The sequence below is a fragment of the Barbus barbus genome (genome assembly GCF_936440315.1).
Source record: "Barbus barbus genome assembly, chromosome: 30".
NCBI lineage: Eukaryota > Metazoa > Chordata > Actinopteri > Cypriniformes > Cyprinidae > Barbus > Barbus barbus.
The window spans coordinates 6009886-6032054 of record NC_136758.1 but is presented as its reverse complement, the minus strand read 5'-3'; the positions used below and the strand labels follow the sequence as shown (position 1 = coordinate 6032054).

Below are 22169 nucleotides of genomic sequence, written 5' to 3'. Positions count from 1 at the left end.
ATCCTACATCAGTTTCTTTGAGGACCTGTGTGTTCCCACCAGGCCTTATTTAACATTTAACAACAACAAACCTTGGTTCAGTGCAAAATTCAAACCGCTTCGCCAGGCCAAAGAGGACACCTACAGGAGTGGGGACAAAGCCTTGTACAAACAGGACAAATACACACTGAATAGGGAGATAAAAGTGGCAAAGTTAAACTACTCTGAAAAGCTAAACAAAAACAGCTCATAAGCAATGACTCTACATCAGTATGGGATGGCCTGAAAGCCATCACCAGCTACAAGACCCCATCCCCTAGCACTGAGGCCAATTAACAACTGGCTGAAGACCTGAACGAGTTATACTGCAGGTTTGAAAGGCAAAAGACTGGTCGAACACCCCACACCCGCTCTGATCGTCTCACAACACAGCAATCAACACCCTCTCCCTACTGTTTCTCAGCCTGTACTTAAGATCTGTGAAGATGATGTATGCAAAGTCTTCAGGAAACGGAAGATAAGGAAAGCCAAAAGCCCAGACGGTGTCTCTCCAGCCTGCCTCAAAGCCCGTGCTGTCCCGCTATCATCCATCTTCACATTGATCTTCAACAGATCACTGGAGCTGTGTGAAGTCCCCTCCTGCTTCAAATGTTCCACCATCATCCCTGTACCCCAGAAACCAAAAATCACAGGACTTCATGACTACAGACCTGTTGCTTTAACATCTGTGGTCATGAAGTCATTTGAGAGACTGGTGTTGGCATACTTGAAGGACATTACTTGACCCTTATGCTGGGTACACACCACAAGATAATCGGCTGATTTTGGACCGATTTCTCCTCTTCCTACAATCCTAGGTAACGTCCCGATTAGCTTATCAGATTTTCCTGTGGTGTGAGGTGTGTTAAGAGTGACTGAATCTGCTTGGAAGAACGTTGGAGGCACCCCGATCGAGAATCGTATATATATTCAACATGTTAAATATTTATGAACAGAAATCCTGATGTGTGTGTGGGGGGGGGGGGGGGGGGGGGGATTTGTTGGAATTTGTTGTCCTTGTGTTTGTGGTTTCTCACATTTTGAAGATCTTATAAGATTTTAAAAATCTTTTAGTGTGTACCCAGCATTACCGAGCAAACAGGTCTGTGGATGATGCAGTCAATATGGGATTGCAATACATCCTCCAACATCTGGACCAACCAGAGACTTATACAAAGATCTTGTTTGTGGATTTCAGCTCCGCTTTCAACACCATCATCCCAGATACCCTTCTGAATAAACTGACCCAGCTCTCTGTACCCACCTCCATCTGTCAGTGGATCACCAGCTTCGTGACAGACAGGCAGCAGCTAGTGAGGCTGGGAAAACTCACATCCAACACCCACACCGTCAGCACTGGAGCTCCTCAGGGCAGCGTTCTCTCCCCACTGCTATTCTTCCTCTACACAAATGACTGCACTTCTAAAGACCCCTCTGTCAAAGTCCTGAAGTTTTCAGATGACACTACAGTCATCAGCCTCATTCAGGACGGCGATGAGTCTGCTTCCAGACAAGAGGTTGAGCCGATGGCTGTCTAGTGCAGTCACAACAACCTGGAGCTGAAACTGCTCAAAACTGTGGAGATGATAGTGGACTTCAGGAGAAACCCCCCTGCTCTCCCCCTTCTCACCATCATGAACAGCACTGTGCCTACAGTGGAGTCATTCAGGTTCCTAGGCAGAACCATCTCTCAGGACCTGAAGTGGGACATTTACATTAACTCCATTGTGTGTAAAGGCCCAGCAGAGGTTGTACTTCCTTCGTCGGCTAAAGTTCAACACATGAATCATTACCTGTGTTCTGTAATTAATTTCTGTAATTCATTCTCCATCTTTAATTATTGCCTCTTTCTCAAGTATTATGTAAATACATATGCATATCTCTTTATTTATACAGCTGAATATAGAGTAAATAATACCCAATTCTGTACATGAATCTACTGTTCATACACATTATTATTATTTATTGTTAAGTCTTACTATAAATTTTTTTTTCTGTTCTCATGTCAAATGTGTATGTATGCATGTATGTATGTATGTATGTATTAGGGGTCGACCGATATGTGTTTTTCAGGGCCGATGCCGATACCGATTATTACAGACCAAGTAGACCGATAACCGATATATTGAACCGATATATATGTCTGGTGTAAAAATGAAAATGAATGTCAAAATTAAGAATAACAAGGGCTCTGACAAAAACGGCCTTCCCTAGTGTTGGTTGCACTTCTTACTCTTGTCTTCCCCCATGCATCCATCTACAATAAGGGTAATATATAAAGAGAGAGTTAAAAGTGGGGCCACTGTATGCTTCATGATTAAGCCTATGAATACTAAATACTACAGCTAAACAGCTTGGGGAAATGTAAGTATTTGGCTTCAATAATTTACATGTTAGAAATGTATGTGTAATAGCATAACCTCTCATAATTCTTCATTAATTATTTTCGGTTGACTAAATCATAACGTACAAGAGGTGACTATTCAATTCATCATCTAATGCACATCAGTTGATTAATTTAAAAAGCGCAATGTATATAATACGTGTAAATAATTTAATTGTCTTCATAGCTCCATTGTAGAAGTTGCGAAGAAGACCGCAACTATTTTAATGAAACTATAACACTAATAGCCTGTTATAGGCTCACTTGGTTCAATAGCCTATTGAAATGTCCCAATTTCCGTCATCCTAATCTTGGCCTATGTGACAGTATCTTATTCTTGGCCTATGTGACAGTAATTTCCATTAGTTTTCATTTACAGAGCAGTGCAAATGAAGGCATAAAACAATTTAATTTATCTTTTAATCAAATGAGAGTTGAACTCTATTTTTTGGCAAACAAATGGGTTTACTATTAAAATTAAAACATGTAAGAAATAGCGTATTGTGTGATTGTTCTTTTAAACAAAAGTTGTAATAATTGTAGTAGCATTAGTAAATAAACCAAACTTTTATTTTGACGGGTTGCCATGAGGACCTCTTAAGTTTCTGTAGCCTATTTATGATATGACGATCGTTTTACTCAAACGAAACAGTCAAATGCTCATGAAGTAACTCTCAGAGCAGTTCTGGGGATGATGTTCATGTATTTATGGCCTCATTTAGTGACATGGCAGATGCGGAAAACACCGCGAGCGTCGCGCACTTCAGTGTGTGTGTGTGTGTGTGTGTGTCAAAACCGCGCGTCTGTGCCTTTCACATATACAGAGACACGCCGAACATGCAGAATTCATATTTAAATAGTCTTTTAGCAGCTTAATGTTTACAGATAGTCCATATCATGAGTCGATTTAAGTGTACTGACCTACTTTTGATTAATTCATCCAAACTTTGACTAATTCCGTGACTCCGCGTTATACAGTAAATTCCATATGACTGGATTCCGCGATTCCCCCTGCGTTTCCCCCATCTCGGAAATCATAAATAGATAATATTGAGGTTTTTACAACTTCAGTGTAGTGGATTGTAATTTATTGCAACTTGAGCAACGTCTGCTGCTGCCTTTGAGAGAGAACTGATGCGTGATGAAGCAGCACCAGTTAGCAAGCGCTTTCGGTGTGAGAGTGCCTTTAGTCTTCCACGTTGATTGGTCGGACTCCTGACTCTCAACAAATCAGATGCGCGGTGGGCGGAGACTGCTCTAGGCCACAGAGTGGTGAGTTCCGACAGGCTGCATCAGAGCCAAATAGCGCGTTTCATAATTAAATAATTTTATCGGCACATCGGTTTTGAAAATGACCTATGCCGATTATCATAAAAATGCTTAATATCGGTGCCAATAATCGGCCAGGTCGATAATCGGTCGACCCCTAGTATGTATGCATGCACCTTAAAAAACCTCACAACAAATTTGTTGTGTTTGTGCACACATGGCGAACAAAGCTAATTCTGATTCTGATTATTCCTTACTTATACAACGGGGCTGTTGAATGCTTGAATCTGATTGGTTACCGAATGTTCTAAAATGTGCAATCTGATCTACAGCTTACAACAGCAAAATTACCAAAACCCACAACAATACTGACCAAGAAAATAAAAATAGTAAACCACCTACGATCTAATGTGGATTTTGGTTACATAATAATGCACAAATACACTAGCTTTTTTAATAGGCCAAACCCTACACCTGATAAGCATTTCTCATACTGTCATCATGATATCATACATTTATTTGAAAGGATGTTCAAGTCTTTCAGAAAGGCACTTTGTCATCTGAAAACATGGCAGCAGGATATAACGGAGTAATTTTTAGTGTTAGTTTATTAGAACGTGTTATTTGCTTTCCATGCCTTTCTGAATACAGACACCAACCCATCCCTGCACTTCACATCCCCTGCACAGCCTGGAACATTTATTTCCATGATCTGCCATTTTCGCTGTTGTCCTTGCTTGTTTCTTCACAATACCTGCAGAATTTCTGATGGTTCGGCTGGCCTAGAACATGGGTGGGTATATGCAAATGTTGGGGGTGTAACTATTAGTGATCCCGACTGTAACGTCACAGTTAGTGTTATGTTCTGATTCACCTATTTTTCAGTAGTCTTTTGCATTCACAAAATTTACATAAGGAGGAGAAACAATGGTGTCTGAGGCTCACGGTATGCCATTTCCATGTACAGAACTCTTATTATTCAGCTATCCCAAGGTAAACACAGTTTTCCATTCTACGGCGCCTTTAAAGCTTGAATAAATCAACTCATCAACTTACAGTGTAAGGCTCATCAACTTAAAACTGTCAACTGTGCTCGTTCCTGTTGCATGTCCTCAAAGGGTTAGTTCACCCAAAAATGAAAATTAGCATGTTTTACTCGCCTTCAAAGCATCCTATGTGTATATGACTTTCTTCTTTCAGACGAATCCAATCGGAGTAATGTTAAAAATTTTCCTTGCTCTTCCAAGTGTGAGAATGAGAGTAGGTGGGTGTTTTTGTTCAACAGTCCAAAAGTAGTCAAATAAAGTGCACACTCCTGTAGTGAATTGATGTATTTTTATAAGAAAAATATAAATTTTTAAAATTTTATAAATACTTTTTTCTCACTTCTGCTGACTGTCATACGTGCAAGCCGTTCTGGGGGATGACAGGACGTGAGCGTAAAGCAAGCGGCAGTGATCAGTAATGAACACGGAAGCATGGAGGAGAGACAGCAAAACAAAATGCTGGTCACGAATTGGAAGCACAAAACAAGGGTTTGTAAAGAAGAAGGTAGGAGGATTTTGATATGAGTAAAAAGGAGACTGGTTTTCCTTTGCTAAAGTAAGGGAACTTTGCTTCCTTTGCATATCTCACTGGTGCGTGCGCAACACATATGTCCTATGTCATCCGCCGGAATGGTTTCTGCGTACCACAGTTAGATTGAAGTGAGAGAAAAGTATTTATAACATTTGGATATGGATATTTTTCTTACAAAAACGCATTGATTCAGTACAGGAGGCCTTTATTCACCCCCTGAAGCCATGTGAGGCACATTTTATTATGGATGCATCATGCACATGCTTTATTTGACTACTGTTGGACTGTTGAAGAAAAACACCCATCTACACCCATTCCTAACACTTGCAATCGCAAGGAAAATCTTTAATATAACTCTGATTGGATTCGTCTGAAAAAAGAAAGTCATATACATCTAGGATGCTTTAAGGATGAGTAAAACATGGACAAATTTTAATTTTTGGGTGAACATTTTTGGGTCAATAATTTCTCATTTGGAATGCAGTACCCATTTCAACTGCTAGCTGTCAATATTACTGCATCTTTAAGTGCCAACATGTACTCCCCATCTCTTCTCTATTCTCTCCAAATAACTTCCTCTCTCTGCTGTCTTGTCAGATAATAGAAAGACTACAGCCCTTAGGGAAGAAATGTTCAAAACTTTCACTGTGAAAACATTAGCCAAACTGTAACCAACATAACTGACTCAATTTTGCACAAAAAAATATGCCAGTTCTGACACAAACAAATAAATGCCACAGAAGGAGTCGTAAATGCTGTCAATAATCATTTAAATGTTCTGACAATATGGATTTTCATATTCAATTTGATTCACAAGTCCTTGAATCCATTCGGTATTGATTAATTTGGCTTTTTTTTTTTTATTGTTGCTATGTGACTATGTCAGCTACATAAACTTATGCTCCACAGAACTCTCAGCATTAACATCCATCCCTCCTGCTTGTTTGGGCAGTTAATAATTTTTTAATTTTTTAGCCCAATTAAAAGAAAACCTGCCTAATAATTCTGCACGTTTAAATATATGCCATTTTTCAGCCAACATTATTTTTTACTTATAAATGATCATATACAAAATTGATAGTAGTTGTTAAGATTGATGTGGATTGGAATTGGTAAAATGTGCTTGGGAAAAAAAATTATCAGAATATCAACCTAATACTTATGCACACAGAAGACTTTACCCATGGGTGGACAGACACTACAAAAGTAAGAAGGGGAGGGGGAAAAACTGACTGAAAATGAGGATTTGTCACCACAAACGCCTTCTAAATGTGCCTTTCTGAAAGTTTAAATCATTCTGCTAAATCGCTGGAAAGCAAGAGTTCACAAGGAATGTTGATAAATCTCTGTTTCATTCACTCCATGCCCACATCTGGGCACTGTGAACTCATTCTTTAACAAGAATTCTTAAGAAGGCAGAAGGCTGCAAACAAGACTCCAAATGCAACTGCCATGTTTATCTCCTTTAAAAATAGACATCAGAGAGGATTATAGATATCAAAGGTCAATGACATGCTGGCTTTACATTTAAGTGGAAAATCATCTAAGCTTTGCTTTCTGAAGGGGTAAAATGGCAGACACTGTGCTCTCCATTTTTAACACAGACTTGCAGAGTATTGTTGATGCGGGGTTTACAAAGTCAGAAGAGATTTGGTTCCTTGCTTACTCAATCGGGGCTTTTATTTGGGGGTATTCTCATCAAAATTGGAGGAAAGGTTAAGGAATTACAGCTCTTTAATATGTACCTCCCCCCTTTTTCAAGGGACCATAGGTAATTGGACAGCTGACTCATAAGTTTCATGGACAGATGTGGGCTGTTCCTTCCTTATTTCTATATCAATTCAGCAGGGAAAAGGTCTGGAGTTTATTCTATGTGTGACATTTGCATTTGGAAGCTGTTGCTGTGAACCCACATCACGCGGTCAAAGGAGCTCTCCATACAAGTGAAAAAGACAATTGTTAGGCTTCAAAAACGAAACAAATCCATCAGAGAGATAGCAGGAACATTAGGAGTGGCCAAATTAACAGTTGTGTACATTCTGAGAAAAAAAAACAAAGCGGGACTAGTGAGCTCAGCAACATAAAAAAGGCATGGACGTTCACGGAGGACAACAGTGGTGGATGATCAGAGGAATCCTCTCCATGGTAAAGTAAAACCCTTTCACAACATCCAGCCAAGTGAAGAACACTCTCCAGGAGGTAGCCGTGTCACTGTCAAAGTCTACAATCAAGAGCAAATACAGAGGGTTTACCACAAGGTGCAAACAAGCCCAGACTAGTCTTTGCCAAAAAATATCTAAAAAAGCCAGACCACTTCTGGAAATGTTTTTTTGGATGGCTGAAATTAAGATCAACCAGAATGACGGGAAGAAAAAATTATGGAGAAGGCTTGGAACAGCTCATGATCCAAAGCAAACAACCTCTTCTGTGAAACATGGTGGAGCAGTGTGAAGGCATGAGCATGCATGGCTTCCAGTGGCACTGAGTTACTGTGATGACGTGACAAAAGACAGAAGCAGCCGGATGAATTCTGAAGATGGAAAGATGGAAATCCAATCTTACAGACTTAAGGCAGTCATTGCCTGCAAAGGATTCTCAACAAAAGATTATATTTATAACTTATTGAAGATAATATTTATTTGTCCAATTTGTTTAATCGACAGCTTTCGCCACAGCGTTTCAGTCAGGATGAGCTCTGGACTTTGACTGGGCTATTGCAACCCCTTGATTCTTTTTCTTTTCAGCCATTTTGTTGTAGATTTGTTGGTGTGTTGGGATCATTGTCCTGTTGCATGACCCAGTTTTGGCCAAGCTTTAGCTGTCGGATTGGATGGCATCACATTTGACTCTAGAATACTTTGGTATACAGAGGAGTTCATAGTCGACTTAATGAGTGTAAGATGCCCAGTTCCCGTGGCTACAAAACAAGCCCAAAATCATCAGCCCTCCTCCAACATGCTTTACTTTTGGTATGAGGCGCTTGTGCTGATATGCTCTTTAGGATTTCACCGAATGTGGTGCTGTGCATTATTGCAAAACATCACTTTGGTCTCATCTGGTCAAAAGACATTGTTCTAGAAGTTTTATGGTTTGTTCAGATGCAACTTTGCAAACCTAAAATGTGCTACCATGTTTGTTTGGCTTTCTTCTGGCAAGCCTTCCAAACATGCCATTGTCCCATATTTTTCTAATTGTACTGTCATGAACTGGGTTTTCTGCCATTTATCATTATACAGTCTGATCTTGGGGTGAATTTGCTGGGATGTCCACTCCTGGGAAGATTGGTTTCTGTTTTGAATGTATTCCACTTGTGAATTATCTTCATCATTGTGGAATTATGGACTTAAATTTGTTTGCAAATGGCTGTATTATTCTTCCCAGATTGATGGCAGCAACAATTGCTTCTCTAAGATCATTGCTGATGTCCTTTCTCTTTGACATTGTGTTAACACGCACCTGAAGGCTCCAGACCAACAAACTGCTAAAACCTCTGCTTTTATAGAGGTGCTGATGATCAGTTAATCAAAGGCATTTAATTAGCACTGCCTGACTGCAGTATGGAGTACCTCAAGGCTCACTACTAGGCCCCTTACTTTTCACACTTTACATGTTACCCTTGGAAAATATCATCAGGAAACATGGCGTTAGCTTTCACTTTTATGCTGATGATACTCAGCTCTATATTTCTTTGCGACTCGATGAAACATACCAATTTGCAAAATTAACGGAATGTATAGTTGATATCAAAAACTGGATGACTAGCAATTTCTTACTACTAAATTCAGAAAAAAACAGAAATGTTAATTATTGGACCAAAGACTTTTGCATGTAATAACCTAGATCACTGTCTAATACTTGATGGCTGCTCTGTAAATTCTTCGTCATCAGTTAGGAACCTAGGCATACTTTTTGATAGCAATCTTTGCTTCGAAAAACATGTTTCTTGCATTTGTAAAACTGCATTTTTCCATCTTAAAAATATATATAAATTATGACCTATGCTCTCAAAGTCAAATGCAGAAACATTAATTCATGCGTTCATAACCTCAAGGCTAGATTATTGTAATGCTTTATTGGGTGGTTGCTCTGCACGTTTAATAAACAAACTCCAACTGGTTCAAAATGCAGCAGCTAGAGTTCTCACTAGAACCAGGAAGTATGACCATATTAGTCCGGTTCTGTCAACACTGCACTGGCTCCCTATTAAACATTTTATACATTTTAAGATCTTGCTAATTACCTATAAGGCCATGAATGGTTTGGCACCTCAGTATTTGAGTGAGCCCTTATCACACTATAGTCCTTCTCGTCCGCTGCGATCTCAAAACTCTGGCCATTTGATAATACCTAGAATATCAAAATCAACTGCGGGGGGGGATTGTTTTCCTACTTAGCACCCAAACTCTGGAATAATCTACCTAACACTGTTCGGGAAGCAGACACACTGTCAGTTTAAATCTAGATTAAAGACCCATCTCTTACCCTGGCTTACACATAATACACTATCGCATTTCTATAATTCAAATCCGTTAAAGGATTGTTAGGCTGCATTAATTAGGTCAACCGGAACCGGGAACACTTCCCATAACACCCAATGTACTTGTTACATCGTTAGAAGAATGGCATCTACGCTAATATTAGTCTGTTTCTTTCTTATTCCGAGGTCACCGTAGCCACGCAGATCCAGACTGTATCCATATCAGATGGTGGATCAGCACCTAGAGATGACCTAGATGAGCCCCAGAGACTGATTCCCAGTGAAGACCCGGTTTCCTAGATGGCCATTGGGACACGACCGCAGAAACCAGATGAGTCCTTTGCACAATCTGACTCTGCTGCAGCCTAGATTTAAACTGCTGATTTTGTCTGGCCAGAGAAGAATGACACTATTTCTACACACTATTTCCCCGTTTAAATACTGTAAAGCTGATGTAAAGCCACCCAGCTTTATATCAAGTTGATGTAAAGCTGCTTTTGACACAATTTGCACTGTTTAAAGCGCTATACAAATAATAGTGACTTGACTTGACTAGATACAATCATTTAAATATCTGGAATCTGAGGCTGCAAAAAATCTAAATATTGAGAAAGTCGCCTTTAAAGTTGTTCAAATTAAATCCTTGGAGTCAAAATTAAGTCCTTAGCAATGCATATTACTAATCAAAAATTAAGTTTTGATATATTTATTGTAGGAAATTTACAAAATATTTTCATGGAACATGATATTTACTTAATATCTTAATGATTTTTGACATAAAAGAAAAATTCTTAATTTTGACCCATACAATGTATTGTTGGCTATTGCTACAAACATACCCGTGTGAGTTATGACTTAATATAGCTATACTTGCGTTTACATTTAGTCATTTAGCAGACGCTTTTATCCAAAGCGACTTACAAATTAGGACAATGGACGCAATCAACAAAAGAGCAATGATATGCAAGTGCTATAACAAGTCTCAGTTAGCTTAACACAGTACCTGTAGCAAGGTTTGTGTTTTTTTATATTATAAAATAAAGAAAAAGAAAACAGACTAGAAAAAGAATAGAGCAAGCTAGTGTTAGAGGCCTTTTTTGCTTTTGTTAATTGTATAATAAATAAAAAGAAAAAAAAATAGAATACAAAAAGATTAGAAAAGCTAGTGTTATTTTTTTTTTTTTTTTTAAGAATAGGAATTAGAATAGAGAGAGCTAGAGTTAGAGGGTCGAATAAAGATGGAAGAAGTGTTTTTAGCAGATTCTTGAATATTGCTAAGGACTCAGTTGCTCAGACCGAGTTGGGCAGGTCATTCCACTAGGAGGAAACATTTCATTTAAATTTACATAAATTTATCATAAATCATAAGGGATCATGAAAATTGCATGTTATTGCTTATTTAATACTGTCCTTAATTAGCTATTTCACATAACAGATGTTTATATTCTCCACAAGACAAAATAATATAATAACTGAATTTATAAAAATTACCCTGTTCAAAAGTGTACCCTTGAATCTTAATACTGTGTGTTGTTTCCTGGAGGATACACGACTGTCTTTCGGTTTTGTTATAGTTGTTCACGAGTCCCTTGTTGGTCCCGAGCAGTTCAACTGCCTGCTGTTCTTCAGAAAAACCCTCCAGCTCCTGCACATTCTTTGGTTTTCCAGCATTTTCTGCATATTTGAACCCTTTCCAACAGTGACTGTATGATTTTGAGATCCATCTTTTCACACTGAGGGCAATTGAGGGACTCATAAACAGCTATTACAAAAGGTGGAAACATTTACTGATGCTCAAGAAGGCAACACAATGCATTAAGAGCCAGAAGCTGTAAACATTTGAACAGGATGCTGATGTGTACTTTTTGCTATTGTCTTCATTTTTTTTTCATTTAAGAAGCTACATAAATACTTAAATGTTTCCCAGAAGACAAAATAAGTACAATTTGCCCTGATTATCCAATGTAAAAAGTTTACACCCCCCAGCTCTTAATGCATTTTTTTTTGTCTTGTATATATTATTAAAAATGTTGAGCTGTGCAGTTAATTAAAAACATACTCTTAGTTGAAAGAGACTATTATATTACAAGCATTTTTATAAATTAATTTGTAAAGTCACAACAAATTTGAAGTAAAAAGTTATCAAGTGAAAGTGCTGATGTACATTATTTAACCTGACTAAATCATTCCCTGAAGTCTTCCAATCCTATCCAGAACACTTTTCCAGATCTTTAGCGCTCCACACTACAGGTTTCCTCAAGGTATCTGCCCGAAAATAACCTATGCATTTTTACAATCAGCCCACCAGAAACAGATGTTTACAGGATGCGGGCATGAGGTGGAATTCAGGACACTCTCAAACATGTAGTACTACTGACCTACTTTTTCCCAAGCAGACATTACCATTGCTGAGACTCCCACATATAGATGATTGACTGATATGAACTGGACACTATTTATAGCCAGAGTCACTGGTTAGTTAGATGTTCAACATTCTGTAACATCATACAGAGCATTTCCCATCTCTGAGCATCCCGTAGTGTATAGAAATCAAACTGTTTCATTCTTTGGTCCAAATCCCATTGATGGCACACTTTAAAATCTGTAAAAGCATTAAGGCAAGTTAACAAAACATAATAAAAAATAAAAAAAAGTTAAACTCCAATTTGTGATCCCGTTTTTGCTCTGTAAATGGAAGCAAAACAGGGTCACAAAAGCTGATTGGCAACTACATATACATCAAAGAGTAGTGACCACACATTTGATTGTTAAAGGAATTGCACTGCTTTCTCAGTTGTCAAATTCAACCAGGTGCAACGACAATGTGTGTGTCTACCCTGACCTCAAAAATATCAATCAGAACAGTTCCATTGCACTCCTAATGCTCTGCAGCTGAAGAGACTAAAACAAAGAAAACACCCTGTATTTTATGATTTGCATGTTTCTCTCTTTTACCATGATTTACCATAAGGAACTGAATAGACTTGTCATATAATATCCAATTCCAAATTCCCTCACGCAACTCAAAACTCCACATCTATGCAAGGTGAAAGGTGAACAGCTGCGTGATGAAGGATATAGAGGTCCTAAAGAACATGCGCTACTGGTGAGATGAACCTTGTTTATGTGAGGCATCTTAAATCTACCAGATGTGCAAGTTTAGGATGGTAATTCCTGTTTGTTAAACCGTGGCAGCCATGGAGAACTACTTAGAGCTGCTTTAAAGTGCACTGGCTTTTGTTGTTAGTGGAATTGTATTTCCTGATAAGTGTGCTCAACACTATTCTTACCATCTAAAAGACTTACGACTGACCAAACACCCTCAACAAGGGGAACAGACACACTTAGGTGTACTAAACATGTATCAGAAACTTGGAGATTCTCCTGAAGTCAGAAAGCACTGGATGACAGCATGTCCCAACATCCGGACTTTGCATGTCATTAGCATGTTTTGCTTCGCTCTGTGATAGATGATCAGATGCTCATGAAATTATGGACCAGGGGTGGAGTTTTGCATTAACCTAAAATTATCTGTAACACTTTAGTTTAAGGTGTCATTGTTACAGTATAATTATACATTTAAGTACTGAGTAATATTAATTAACTACATGTACTTACTGTATGGTTAGGGTTTGGATTAGGATTTGTTTTAGGGTTACTTGCATGCAATTATGTATCATTTATTGCTATTATAATAGTAAGTACTGTAATGTGTATTTAATATTGTGTAATATTGTAATGTGTGCAACAAGGACACCGTAAAATAAAGTGTTACCAATAATCATTCTTTAATTCTTATCCTTAGTTTTTCAACATGCAACCCTCCCCAGACCTAATAAAGATATGTCAGTAATGGTGCTGCTGTCACAAACAGCAGAAACAGCTGCACAATTTATTTTTTGACGGACAGCTTACATCTGCCATTTAAACAGTCCTCATGTAATCCTGCTTCTTAATGTCTTCTCAAATGTCTTTGATGCACTAAAGATGAGCATTTGATCTATAAAAAGGTTTTTAAACATTAAAAATGCACTAAGATGGAAAGATGAAAGTACTTACCCACTTCAGAGACCAACCCTTTTGGATACCTCATCTTTGCCCTATTCACTGTCAAGCAGAAATTTTTCTAGATCCCTTTAAATGTAGACATCCAAATCCTCTCAGACCCACTTCTCATTTTCTTTTATTTTAAACTGTTGTTAAATCTGTGCTTAAAAGAGTATATAACTCTTGCCTTGTACCCACATGTGCAATGACAATAAAGTTGAATCTAATCTAATATAAAAGCAAACTGATACTTCCACCCCAGAGCGACCTGAGTGCTACTGCCCCAGAGTCTGGATTTCAGCTGACTGTGCTGGAATCAAAGCTGTTGACATTGCTCGCTCCCTCTCTCACACTGCTCTCTCTCTCTCTCTCTCTCTCTCTCTCTCTCTCTCTCTCTCACACTCCCTCCCCTCCCTCTCCCCTTTTCTGGAATTCAGGCTTAGCACATGACAGCATGCATGTGTATATCTGTAAACCAGCATGAGAAGAAATGGAGTGAGAAAGCAGCATGAGAAGGAATGACACTCCTAATGTCACTAAAACCTCCTCCTAGTCATATTCACAATCCGGAAAAGAAAAGTCCGGAAATTAGGGAACTCGATTTCTGAATGTTGTTCTCTCCATTTTTACAGTCTGGCATATGTTGATGTCTAATAAGAACTAGCAGCATTGAGATTTTTTTGTCAAGCAGATCTAAATGGAGTGCATGACCCAAAAAATCTCAGATGAATGTAAGATGTACCACTGCTACATCCTTATTATATAAATCAACTTGTGAGTAAATCACTTGCATATGCTACTAAATTTCACACTAGGAAACTAAATGTCTATCGTGAGCCATTCATATTAATTTGCCATTGGGTTAGAGGCAAAGACGTTTAGCACAGATATATTTCACTGTGTATTTGTATGTCAGCTTTATGATGCACACACATTAGAACACTCTGACTGAGCGTTTGGCATAAATAAAAATGCATAAGCTCATTTAAAACGGGTGTAGAAAGAGACATTCTAAATTTAAAATATAGATCCAATCAATGGGGTCCAGGCACCAATAGCCCACATGGATGATTAGCATTCCAATTAAAATGTTTAAAAAATAAAAAAAAATAAAAATCTTTTTTTTTTTCTATCTCAGAAGAAACAGAGTATGTGGACTCACATTATACATTTAAATTTAGAGGAATTGCATGTCAACAAGCAGATGTTGATAGGTGTGCTATGCTTGCTTGTTATTTTAGCCTCCAAAAAAGGATTTTAATCATATATTTGCAGAGTAAGAATATTTAATGGTCAGTTTGTTGTTGTAGCAACCTCTCAGTCTGAAGAATTTAATACAGTTTTGGGGACCAGGCAAAATACAGCTCAAAATAAAGATTTTGGGTATCAGACAATATTTGGTGTTAACTGATTTTGGTTGTCAGACAAAACCCAGTTTTAAACACCAGACAAAATGGATGTCTTCCAACAGGATCTGGTCAAGAGACTGGGGCCAGTTGTTCAAAAGTAATCTGATCTGATTTTGACCATCGGATTGGATCAAATCCTGAAAATGGGTTGTTCAAAAGAAAAAAAGGATTCTGAATTCGGATTAGATCACAAAACCCAATCTTGGATTTGATCTGAAGTTTTAGTGAGATTGTGATACTTTTGATCCAAAAAAAATTATTATTCTGATCCCAGCATAAGGGTAGATTTCAGGAACAAAAATTTAATAAAACTTTAAGACTGGTCCAAACAATACAACATTTGTAACATGTAATATATCCAAATAGCTGTCATTATCATATTATATTTAAATATATATATATATATATATATATCTCTTTTTAATAACTAATTGTAAACTACATTGACACAATCATCAGAGATGGACCAGTCATAGATAGTTAATTGTGTAAATGCAATGCAAAACTAGAATTCAAAACATTGGCATTTAAAAAAAATTAATAAAAATATTCTGGCCTCTGGATCCAGTTTTCCTGATAACATCTAATCTAACATTTTTGGCATAATGTCTGCACAATTTTGAATTTTGTTTTACCGAGAACCCTTTACAACAACAAGAACAATCCGTAACAAATACTGAAAATTTGAAATCAGACAACACTCTTTCCATAAATGTATGATTTGTAAATGCATTTGAACTCCACGGAATCTGCCAACGTGACTGCGCCATCTTTCTTCAAAATGAAACAAACCCCCACTTCCTGTTTATCTTACTAAATAAGAGCTGTTAGTGTTTCCAAAGCATTGCTGTCTCAAGAGATTCGAGCTATTCAAGGGGTCAGTTTTGAGCACTGCAAAAGGAGCATCAGTTAATCTTACTGAAAACGCTTTGTGGCATTAACAATATTACTAAATGACACATACAACTATTATGATAATGTGTGTAGTTTAGAAAACTTAGCATAACTCCCAAGTTAAGTTCATATCTCCCACACATTTGCAAAACCAGCATAAAAATGTGTAGCATAGGCTATATTTCCATACAAAAATCATCTGTCCAGTGCTGAGATGGTATATAGCTAAAATATGTCTTTACTCTGCCACCCCTACAGCCACAATTCAGAGATCCCTTGATCCTTTGACCTCAAAATTAACCAGCTTTATATACCTCTTGCTCCTCATAGGCTTTGAAATTCATCCAAAGTCAGCTTCCATTCAGAGCTCTTAAATATTGCTCTCATTTTAGACGAAGTCCAGCTGTCAAACTGTAGAACGGAAACTTCAGTTAATGCACTTTGCTTTAAATAGCCATTGATATGCTGGGCAACCACTACATGCTAAATGCCATGCATTAAAACTTCCAACTAGGTTAATACTGAGGAATTCTTTAATGTAGAGAAAAAAGTTCAGATGGAAGTGTGTGTGCGTGTATATGTTTGTTTGATGATGTTGTTGGGTGTGTGTGTGTGTGTGTGTGTGTGTGTGGACCTGGAATGAAAACTTATTGCATCTCTGACCAGGCCCAAAGTTTCAATAAGGAAAATGAGTAGCAGTTGAGAGGAGAGGGAGACACAGAGACACAGAGAGTGAATAACTGAGAAAGAGAGAATGCAAATTCAGATGAGGGAGCTCTGTGTGCTTTTTTTGGAAGTGCTGATTGAAACCAGCTGTGTCTGTTGGGCTCTTCGGGTCTTGCAACGTGACTCTACAGTATGCTGGCTTTAGGAAGGCCTGCTAACATTAAATTTATATCACTCACTTATTCTCATTCAATCATAATGCAGCTTCAACTTTGAAGGTCCTTTAAAACAGTGTTTGTTAGCCCTGTTCCTAGAGTTGCTCCAACAGTATTTGTATTTCTCACCCAATTCATCCTGATGTTTCTGCTCCTCTGTACATTTCTGCTCATAGGTTGTTGTTTTTTCTCTCTTTCTTTTGGCAAATTTCATCATATGCATAAACTTGGTGGTCTAGAGCAGGGTTTTTCAGACAAGGCTTTGTGCAATCCTAACTGCAGAGGGTCCATCAGTTGATGAAAAGCTAATAATTAATTAACTAAAATGTTAAATTATATGAAGTGGGCTGAACAATTAATCAAAATAAACCTGAAATCATGATACATCTTAGTGTGATTATCAAATCAAATGCTGTGACTTAAATAGGTTACTGATAAGTAAGGTAGTTGTTGTAGTAGTTATATTTAGGTATTGGGTAGGGTTAAGGGATCTAGAATATGATCATGATGAATAAGGCATTAATATGTGCTTTATAAGTACTAATAAACAGCCAGTATGTTAGTAATGAAGTGAAGTGACATACTGCCAAGTATGGTGACCCATACTCGGAATTCGTGCTCTGCATTTAACCCATCCAACGTGCACACACACAGCAGTGAACACACACCCCGTGAACACACACAGAGCAGTGAACACACACCCGGAGCAGTGGGCAGCCATTTATGGTGCGGCGCCCGGGGAGCAGCTGGGGGTTCGGTGCCTTGCTCAAGGGCACCTCAGTCGTGGTATTGAGGGTGGAGAGAGCGCTGGACATTCACTCCCCCCACCTACAATCCCTGCCGGCCCGAGACTCGAACCCGACTCTCTAACCATTAGGCCACGACTTCCCCTAATATTTAAGACTAATATGCATGCTTATGAGCAACTAGTTAATAATGAATAGTAAAACCTTTTTAAGGTAATATGTGACCCTGGACCACAAATCTGGTCTTAAGTCGCCTGTGTATATTTGTAGCAATAGACAACAATACACTGTATGGGTCAAAATTACTGAATTTTCTTTCATACCAAAAATCATTAGGATATTAAGTAAAGATCATGTTCCAAGAAGATATTTTTAAAATGTATTACTGTAAATATATTAAAACTTAAAAAAAAAAATATTAGTAATAAGCGATTTTCTCAATGTTTCGATTTTTTTTGCACCCTCAGATTCCAGATTTTCAAATATTTGTATCTCTGCCAAATATTGTCCTATCCTAACAAACCATACATCAATGGAAAACTTATTTATTCGCAACAAACTTACCAACAAATTCAACAAATTAACCCTTATGACTGATTTTGTGGTCCAGGGTCACATATATAGTTAAATTTGAGCGATATGAGGATCCCAATGTGTCTTGTAAACTGTTGAATTTTACAGTTTCAGTGGTCAAAAACCAAATGTGCATCGCATTGCATACAGCTAATACTTTGTCAAGCCAACATAATGACAATGTTAATGTATTTGGTCTTGGCGGAATAGATCTGCTACGCTGCTGCTGCTGCGCCAGAGCAAGTACCTTACTTGCTACTGCCGATACATCCACAACATGCTGCTGAGAACATGCAAGAGAAACTGCTGCTGCACATATAACATGAATAACCCCAATTGCATACAAGATCACTCCGTAGCAGATCTACTGTATACAGGTGGAGCTGGGGAAGGTGGATGGTTTCTGAAGAGCGCTGCAACTGCTACCACAAGCACTGACATGTGATGACATCATTATCAGCTGTGGCATGTGATGTCATTATGTCATACTGAGTTAAGAGCTTATGCCAGAACTTTGTATTTCATGACCACTTTAAATTTCAGGGGTATTTTTGTCCTTTTTGGTGGCATGTGTTGGAAGTGAAGACCAGGAGACTCTTGGGTATCTGCTGCATGGTGTTGCAGTCATCAAAAGTTTATCATTATCATTCACTTTCAATTATCACTCACTATTCTTTTTTGCTGATGAAATCTTTCAATGTTTTGTGTATGTAGTCATTACTGTAAAGAATGTTGCTCTGAAAACACCAAACAGTCAGGCTATTAGGGTTACTGAAGCTCCTGCTATACAGGCTACCAGGATTTGTACTTTTTGGAAGTCTGCCAAATCAACAAATATTTCATGGAGCACTTGTACTAACCACTGCTGAACACAACTTGAACAAACTAGAAAATATAGACAATGAAAAGATCAAATATAAATCACAACATCTGTTTCTGTTGGGGTTTTTTCCACCGTAGCCTGCACAAATTATGTAAATCCCTATAATAATGGGTGCTCATTTATTTAGTCCAATCCCTGTGTATCTAAGTTCCACAATAAGGAAATGCAAATGTGAACATAATATGCTAATATCTCTAGTCTTCAGTGTAACAAAAGAACATTTGATCTTGTCCATCTGAATTTCACTGAATTGTACAACTTTTCTCACATCTGAGTGTGTACACGTCTCATCAACTGTAAATGTGTACCATTACCGTGACCCAGTGTTTACATTAAATATGATTACAGATTTAACAAGCAAGCTGGGGTTTTTTTCCACACCATGTCAGATATTCTGCCTATTTCCTCTTTCTGTGGACAACTTTTGTGTATGTGTAGCTGTGTCTGTTCAATTATTTGGCATAATCAGTTAAAGCACATAACCGCCACTGAAGAGCAACAGTTGCACAAAATAAATCTAGGTCAATCATAAATGCTTCCGCAGGAACATACAATCACACAAATACACACACTGTTCCCATTAGAAGCCACAAGAAGTGTGGCAAGGCTAAGATGTGTTAGCCTGAAAGAGTATCCTGCCTAAAGCAAAAAAGTTCTTGAGCAGTTGTTTTGTGTTTCCTTTTGAAAACAATAGTGTTTCTGTAGCTACTGCTTACACAAAGCTGGAACAATCCAGGAAGTTTTGACTTAAATGCTCTTTCTACTGAAAGATAAAACAGCTGGTGCATGATTATCCAGTAAAATATTAGAAGCTCTAATTAATTTAATGGAAAACTTTGACAGAAATTTTGCCTTATCAGAACCAACAAACTGCAACGTGATTATTCTTGGAGACGTGTTGTGAGCGCAACAAAACAAGTGATTGAAACCTTGCTGTGTTCTACCAAACACAGATTAAAACAGAACTTGTAGCTGCACTCCATTGCCTAAAAATGCACCTAAATAACTAACTTTACATTGTGATTAACTCTATATTATGAGTAATTTTTCACATCCATGATGCACATTGTCATATTTTTGTATGTATTGTGATGTATTGTTGCAGTGCTATTTTTAAATATTGCCATGACGTCTCAAAAAAAAAAAAACATCAATAGGACTATCTTTCAATGTCCTAAAGTATGTAAACGTACATATCAAGTGACTGCTTCATCCTCTGAAACAGGGCCACTGTCAGGGTCTTATAAGAAGCAGGACTCTGAAACCAGGAGTGCTCTCAATGGTCCACTATGGTATATTCTGGCTCTGGGATTTAAGTAACGAAACTACACAAAGCCTGTGAACTTGTAAACACTGCTTTGTTTCCAAATGGACCACTAAACACCTGTGCAACCCTACTCCTGGAAAGTAAGTAAAGTCTGCCAGTCTTGCCAATTTAGCCAACTCTTGCCATACAGTATACTGTATGTTTTCAGAATGCAACAGCTGGTCCTTCTAGGCAACCAGCTTGCAAAAACATCCACATTATAACATGAAGGAGATAATGCACAAACAGCTGATTATTAATGCAATATTACCCAAAAAAACCCACTAATATGACCAAGTCTGTTTGTTGCTGGCACAGTCTGTGGAACTGAGGACCCGCCACAGAGATCCCTCTCACTCTGGAAGAGCTGTTATCAGCCTTCAGGTAAGTTTCCTCTTGCTACAGACTGAGGTAATGAACATAGGGGAGGGTGTCAACGAAGGCCAGAGTGTATCCTGTCCAAAATGGATAAAAGAATGTATATATCCTGAACATGAATTGCTAGCATAATTTATTGGATACTTTCCAGTTCTTGCAGCCCATTTGGCAAAGTTGAGCTACTGAGCAAGTTTGCCATTTAAGGCAAAGCAGTATGAGAAGATACCCACCATGCATTATGGGTAATTGGGTTGCAAGATGAGGACACCATTATCATTATGGAAGACAGGATATTGGCAGTTAATTGAAACAATGAATCATGTTCTCTGTAACCCTAACATGAATTATTTAAAATTTTGAATCTGATGTATTCTTCCTGTAATTAAATCATTTTCCTTTCTAAATGTGTATTATAATTAGGGATGTTCATTTTAACCGGTTAACCGACCGATAAGAATTTTGACCGATTAATACAATCAATCAGTTAAACGGTTTAAATAAAATAAAATAAATTTAAATAAAAGTCACTTATTTATTTGTTTCAGTAATTTTATCAAAATGTTTTAAAAAGGTTTGCTTCCCTATTCTGAATAATTAATAAATTAATTATTTCCCCACTTAACCTGAAGCAGTGCTGGTCTTCTCATTATTGTTTTTGTTCTTACTGATCATATTTGATACCAGTTTTATTTTAAGTTTCCATTTATAAATTAATTTGACTAATAAACATGATTTGCTTGTGCGAATTGGTGCTTATTCCAGTTAAAAAAAATAAAATACTTGAATACAGTAACTTACTAAGAAAAAAAAAAAAAAGTTAAACATAAGTAATATTAAATAGCAGTGCACTGACAGCGCTATACTGCTTAGTATATTAATTAAGAACTTTGTCACAAACATGTAATTTACATATAGTAAAATAATTGTCAATTTAAAATGACAGAATATTGATTAAAACATTTAACACAAACAAATAGGGGTTTGTTCAAGAACAAAGCTCAGTGCGAGTGGTCCATTTGTTTTGTGGCTCAGTCACAAACCAAGCCAAGTTATAAAGTTATAAAAGTTACAACCATAAAGGTACTCTACTTCTTCCAGATCAAATTAGGAGAGAACATATTCCAATTCCCTGCATTGCATCTCTGACCCTTTTTATTTAACAGAAATAAAGAGACTTATATGTGTGTAGAGGGACATCTGAATGGTTTCTCCTGAAAGCCTTCTTTCTCTTGAAGGTGAAATGGAAAGAGGAAATGCCGGGCTGAATTTTCTCCATGTGCTGCCTGAGTAACACCCAAAGGCTCGGAGATAAAGAATGCATAAGGTT

The 22169-nt window shown here is 37.7% G+C and overlaps 1 protein-coding gene across 3 annotated transcripts in view; it reads right to left on the bottom strand.

Moving 5' to 3' along the window:
- The window catches only part of daam2 (dishevelled associated activator of morphogenesis 2), a 111117-nt gene that overhangs the window by 67504 nt on the left and 21444 nt on the right, over positions 1 to 22169 (bottom strand). Inside the window, exon 1 of one of the 3 annotated variants that reach the window (XM_079385610.1) lies at positions 13785 to 13997. The exons of the other annotated variants lie outside the window; for them this stretch is intronic. The gene's annotated coding sequence lies outside the window, so the exon portion shown is untranslated. Of the gene's footprint in view, positions 1 to 13784; positions 13998 to 22169 lie in introns of those variants that run through there. 3 annotated transcript variants of the gene reach the window in all.